Source organism: Vigna radiata, chromosome 1 (genome assembly GCF_000741045.1).
Source record: "Vigna radiata var. radiata cultivar VC1973A chromosome 1, Vradiata_ver6, whole genome shotgun sequence".
Classification (NCBI taxonomy): domain Eukaryota; kingdom Viridiplantae; phylum Streptophyta; class Magnoliopsida; order Fabales; family Fabaceae; genus Vigna; species Vigna radiata.
The window spans coordinates 19,615,956-19,622,457 of record NC_028351.1 but is presented as its reverse complement, the minus strand read 5'-3'; the positions used below and the strand labels follow the sequence as shown (position 1 = coordinate 19,622,457).

General features: G+C 32.5%; 1 long non-coding RNA gene across 15 annotated transcripts; it reads right to left on the bottom strand.

Moving 5' to 3' along the window:
• Positions 1–1,036: 1,036 nt before the first annotated feature.
• Positions 1,037–6,259, bottom strand: LOC106765167. 15 transcript variants are annotated; one of them, XR_002669564.1, is made up of 9 exons: positions 5,826–6,259; positions 5,377–5,744; positions 4,578–5,286; positions 4,410–4,484; positions 3,348–3,424; positions 3,129–3,239; positions 2,845–3,003; positions 1,388–1,478; positions 1,037–1,219 (listed from the first exon to the last, which is right to left on the bottom strand). It is a non-coding gene; the product is annotated as an uncharacterized LOC106765167 (long non-coding RNA). The 15 variants fall into 15 exon arrangements; XR_001376023.2 differs by having other exon boundaries at positions 3,129–3,166; positions 5,826–6,258; XR_002669567.1 differs by lacking the exon at positions 3,129–3,239 and having other exon boundaries at positions 4,578–4,683; positions 4,785–5,286; positions 5,826–6,257.
• Positions 6,260–6,502: the final 243 nt, after the last annotated feature.

The window sequence follows — 6,502 nt, the reverse complement described above, 5'->3', positions numbered from 1 at the left end:
GTGAACATTGGCGAGATTATCGCCAATGAGATAGAGAGTTGTGCTACTGCTGTGAGCAGCAGGACACCTTTGGGGCATCTGTCCCTCATTACCTATCTGTGCCAGCAGGCTGGGGTGGATACTTCCATTCCACCATTCGAGAGGCCTAGGAAGGCCATAGATGCTTGTACTACTGGCAGCACTGCGGAGGTGATGAGGAGGCTGAACCAATGCTTAGGTGACGTCCTAAGAGAGGAGCAGCTAGATAAGATGAGCCAGCCCACCGTGTAGAGCCGGTTCAGATGACGGACATGTACATGTCCATGATGGAGGCTAGACTTGAGGCCATTCGCAGATGGAAGGTGGCCACTGCTGAGATGATAATGGGCCTATACGACACACCACTGATGGACAGGTGGACTATGGACGAGTTCCATAATGCGATGGCATGGCCTCAGGAGCAGGCGCAGGGCAATGGATCTGGAGCGGTTGAAGGTCCAATGATGGATGATGATGATTCTGATGACAGCATGGGCTGATTGGACATCTACTGATGGATGTGATATGCAGATGAGCAGGGGTTTATTTTTCTTTTCCTTTTGTAATTTGAATTTGTAGTGTAGGTTTCACTACAAGAAAAATCACTATTACATACGGCCAAAATCCGTATATAATCACCAAAATCCGTATATAAAGTGATATTATATACGGATTACATATGGCCAAAAATCCGTATATAATAAGGGCGTAGATAAGATTACATACGGGTAATCCATATATAAATTACAGACGGATAATTCGTATGTAAATTACATATGGATTATTCGTATGTAAATTACATACGGATAATCCGTATGTAATATCCATATATAAATTATATACGGATAATCCGTATATAATATCCGTTTATAATTATATACGAAAAAATCCATATATAATATCTGTATATAATTTATATACGGAAAATCCGTATATAATATCCGTATATAATTTATATACGGAAAATCCATATGTAACTTTATAGCTTTATAAAAAAAAATTAAATAATCTCATTAACTTTCGAATTAACAATACAAATATTGTAATATTACAGGATCATTACATCAATCAATCATAAACTACTTAAAAATGCAAAAGAATAAACATTGGCATTGCATTCTATTGTAGCACAAGAATCAAAAGAATAAACATGACAATGAAATCTACCATGTAAACTTTAATCAAATTGAGCATCTTCTACCTGCAACAATAAATAAAGATTACACCATGACATCAATCTCAAAACTGACATGCAAATTTTAAGAAAAAAGAAAGACTAAGACTATACCAGCGGGTGCAAATGAATGATAGAGAACAATTATATCTATCCAAAGGATACAAGGATTTTAAAAGAAGGATGGATAGTAACCTAAAGGCAGTAGCAACGTCACTCCTTTCATGAAATGATACACATGGATTAGACAATAATGAGGATCCAGATTTTTCTCTTCTTCTGGAATCTGTAAACAATAAGAACATCAACTTATTTATAGTCATATAAATTGAAATGAATAATTGATTGTGCATTTAGAAGAATACTAATGTAATCATTTGAGTAAATTCCAAAGCAAGAACACTTTCGTGGATTAAAAGCTAACACCTCCCTTCCTAGTCCACTCAAAAAAAGAATGAGACTACTACTTCTTCGGCACATAAAGTCCAGCATTGTTATTAATGTTTTCAATCTTTTCATTGGGAAGAAAACATACACAAACTAAGAGGAAAGGAAACAACTAATTGTAAGATCACAAGTAAATGTAAATTTAGTCTTAATTTAAATTTATTTAACAATGAAAATAAAAACATTATTGAGACCCCTTATTTCTATCTATTAAATGTGTATTTTTTTATATAATTTTTAGTTTATAAATAAATAATAAATATTATTGGGTTAGCGGATGAGATGAAACTAAAAATTAAAGACTAAAACAATATCTGAATACACGAAGTTTTAAGATAAAATTATAATTCAAAAAACTATTCATCTTCTTTCACAAATTAAGATATTATATATATATATATATATATATATATATATATATATATATATATATATATATATATATATATATATATTTTTGTATGTGTGTGAATATAACAGTATTAAGGTTATTAATAAGTTTAACTTCTTTATAAAAAGTATGATTCTATAGTAAAGTATGTTTAGATAGAAAAACGCATTTCCATTTACTAACAACAAATTATAATTTACGTAATAGAGGAATCTTGTCGATAGTAAAAGATATGTCATATATGAAACTTGTGATGAGATAGTAATGTTGCATATTTTGATTGGTCACATGCTTCAAATCTTTTTTAAAAACAACATATTTTTGCTGAGGGAAGTGAATTGGGTCAATACTTATATAGGCTCTTTCATACAGATGCAATGTTTCACTAAATGGTAACTAAACATATGTTCGGTAACAATATGTTATATCTCTCACATAAAGCTATGAAGTAGTTCGGTAATAGGAGCTTTGAACTTAGTTTTATTGACCGTTTTGTAGGTACAAAATAATACCCAATCACATATTGTGTTTGTAATTTTGTATAAGGTTAGGACATTTTAAATGTTCTGTTATACTTATTTAATTGTTTATTACTGATAAAAATATTTTGGTAAAGATATTACTCTTTAACTCACAATAAAATTTTATTTATGTTTAGTTAAATTTAAAAAGAAAAATAATACAATCAAAATATTTTTGTTTCCACCCTATTCTGAATTCACCTTTCCAGTTGCTGAACTTATTGTTTTAACATGTTGAATGAACATACAACATGCATAAGTACAAGAAAGAGTTTGGGTAATTAAGAATATACCTTGACTGGGCTTGTAGCTATAAGGCTGGCAACATCACCACCAATAATATGACCATCAGGACTAGAAAGGGAAACACTNATGCTACTTGTTCTACTGCGTGGTCCACCTTCTTCATCAACCAAATAAGAACTAGACAAGCATAATATTTGAAATCAGCCCTGTAAAGCGTTCAAGATAAAAAAATGTTTACTATTGCATCATGATAAGAACAACCATCTAATTCACTTTAAACAATACTCAATATCATTAGTAGTTGCATAAAGCTGAACTTTAATTACAATACCAGAATTGCTACCATTTATGGTGGCTAGAGATTAAATCCTGACAAGTCAAGAAGTTTCATCAATAGAAAGCCTCACAACGAGACTAATTTGTGTTCCTAATCTTCATAATGCTATTGAATCCAAAAAAAATAAAAATAAAATAATGCCCGAATAGTATGCTAAATACAAGCAATAAAAAGCTTAGAATCCGAAAAAAAAAAAATAAAGAAAGAACTTACTTTATCTGATATCATAGTCAGAAGTGCAATCCTTACAAGTATATCTTGTATTCGAAGTCCTTCTTTTGGAACGCCATCTAAAGACACATTATACTTAGTATTTAGAGTTATAAATTACTCTGTATCATATAACTATACAAGGATGGTTAAGATTATTTTTCTTCAAAAGTCATGTGATTGGTTAAAAAATTCATGTGAATAAACCTCATGTGATCTAGTGGTAAATAACTATTCTTCAACTGGCAAAACAACTTTGTAAGAACTTAGCAGATATCAAATATCAAAGATTTCACAAAACTCTTAATTTTCCCATGAAATCTAACGAGCAAAGAGGGATAATAAGTAAACTGAAAGCACACGGGAGAATACGAAAGAAACTGACAAAATATCAGAGCAATAAGAATCTAGTATCTGTGAATGTTGGTGAATCAGTAATATCTTCTACAATATGAGACAAAAGAAGTTTGCCATACCTGTTGAAAAGGTATGAGTATTTATAGACAAGTAATGAAGATTATATAAAGACAATAAATAGATTATCAAATAATGTTCAAATATGTGAAAAGTAATAAGATTATAAAAAGAAACTTACGCACATGTAGTAAATTGTAAGTCAAATACTAATATGGAAGACCATAAATTTGATTGTTTGTACTTAAGGTTCAAAATACTACTTTATTTATCGATGAATGCTATTTTAGACAGACGGTTTTCAACGAAAACAATCACACAAGAAGGAATGCAAACACTTGATGGAATTGCATGTGAATAAATTAGCTTTGAATGAAACTTCACATGCAGTTCACACGAGTGTTATTATGCAGAAACAATCAACTAGTAAGCAATACTATCATGTTACGGTTATTTTGTTACCTGAGTATACATATACACAATATTCTTATCATTAAATGCCAGAATTTTAGTATTCATATGGGTTCGATTGTCATATAATTCCCCTCACAAAGAAAAAGGGATACAATAAAAGCTTCAAGATCAATAGCATTAAAAACAAGCACAACATTAAATAATACAAAAAGTAAATCGAAAGAGTCAGATTAATACTCTGTGATTTCTTCATAACTCTTGTGTTTCATCCTGGGAGCAAACTGTTTCCAATCATAATCACCAACCCCAAACCTGTAATTGATTCGCCAAATCATATTAACAACAAATATTTGTATGAAACAAGGTTAAAAGAAACTGTACATGACCATAACCAACAATCATAACCTCATCAAAATTTGAAGAAAATAAGCCCTTTGATTTTGACTAAAGCCAAGTACTTTCAACGATTTTCCTTGACGAGCCATTAAAGGAAGTGGCTCTGGGATCCCTGCTGTAAATGAGTAAAAGAAAATTACCATCACAGTCTAAGACAGTATTGAAATTCCATCACTATTAACAATCAATATTGAAAAAGTAAATATTGATATGTACAACAAATTTTCTTTCCCCTTCTAGTAGGAGTAGGAGTCTCGAATGAATTTGAATCATCTTAACTATGATTAGGGTACATGAGTGCACCTTTGGTACTGGTGCCATCTCTGCTACAATATGAATAACATGTAATCTGGACTATAGATAAAAAATTAAAAGATGCATCAACCAGTAAAAGATATTCAAATTGTAATTTACAATTAAAAGTGAATACCTTGTTGTAGAGGATAAAAGACCAAGAAATGCAGAAATAACCTCATGTTCACTCTGTTCTTTGTAGGCCATATATGTTTATTGTGATTGATATTCAAATACATTAAGGCTCCCTTCTTAGCAAACCTATTCAAATTCCCTCAATCAAGCTTCAATTCTTTCGTTTGGATAACAAGTTCTTGGAGTTTCTTAGTTATTGAATGAAACCTCTAAATCTTCTTTCTCATCTTGATTTTGACAGAGACCTTCCTCAATGGAAGGCTTGATCCATTGCCTCTTATTCTGCAAACTGCTTAATAAATACAATAGAACTTCACATTGAGTTTCAAACCGAGAAGAATCTGAATAAGGATAGAAAAAGATTACGAATCATTGGTACCTGAAAGTGGTTCGGTGTTACATTTTGCAAGAACCTGGAAATGAAACTCGCACTATCCTACCATTTCCCTTAGAGTGGTTAACATAGTTGAAGCCACTCAGGTTCCACCATACAAAACACGTTTTGAACTTCGACGCCATTTCTCATTCAATCCTTCATTCAAACACGTTAGGGTTTTCCGATTTTTCAATTTTAGGGTAGGGTTTCAGAAGAAAGTTAACGCGGGAGAGGTGTATGGTGGAGGTTAGACAACCAAACTTCTTCTTCTGACCAAATCTACAACAAGGAACACTAAGAGATGGCTAAATCTACAACAACGAACACTGATAGATGGCTAGACAACCAAACTTCTTCTTCTCAGTGAATCACTGCAACATTAAACGACTACACATCAAACGAAGAAAGTTATACATTAAAGGAATAACATTATGGACTCACCACAGACTCACCGAGACCGAAAGAGGGTGGCATTGACCTCAGAGTATGAGAATAGGAGTCCTAGAGCTCCACTGTGAGAAATCGAGGGTTCATTGACGAAGAACACGGGTACCACACAAGGAGAGGGGGCCACGATTGGAGGCAGGGACTCCTGGGGTTCGAGACATGAAGATGATGGTTCGAGGAATGAAGATGATAGTTCAGACAGGGAGAGGAAAGGCTCGAAGAAAATGGCTCGACGAAAAGAAAGGCTTGATGACGGGAAGGCTAGAGAAGAAAGGTTGGAGAACAATGGCTCGATGAGAAGGAAGAACAAGGGTTCGATGAAAGGGAAGAGGAAGGGCTCTAGGAGAAATTTACAGTGATTCTGACTCTTAGGTTTTGTCTTAAGTTTAGTTTTTTAATTTTTTTTTAATTATTTATTTTAAAATCCATATGTAAGGAGAAATCTATTATTACATACGGATTTTATATACGAAAAATCCGTATGTAAATATTTTTATCATTATATACGGAAAAATCTGTATATAACTCATCCGTATATAAAATTCGTATATAATCTAGTTTTTATCTATAGATCAAAATCCGTATGTAAATAGCATTTTTTTTGTAGTGTTTGCTTCGGTTGAGTAGTGTAGGTTTGTGTGAACTTGTCTAAACATCTTATCTGATTGTGGTTTGACTTGTT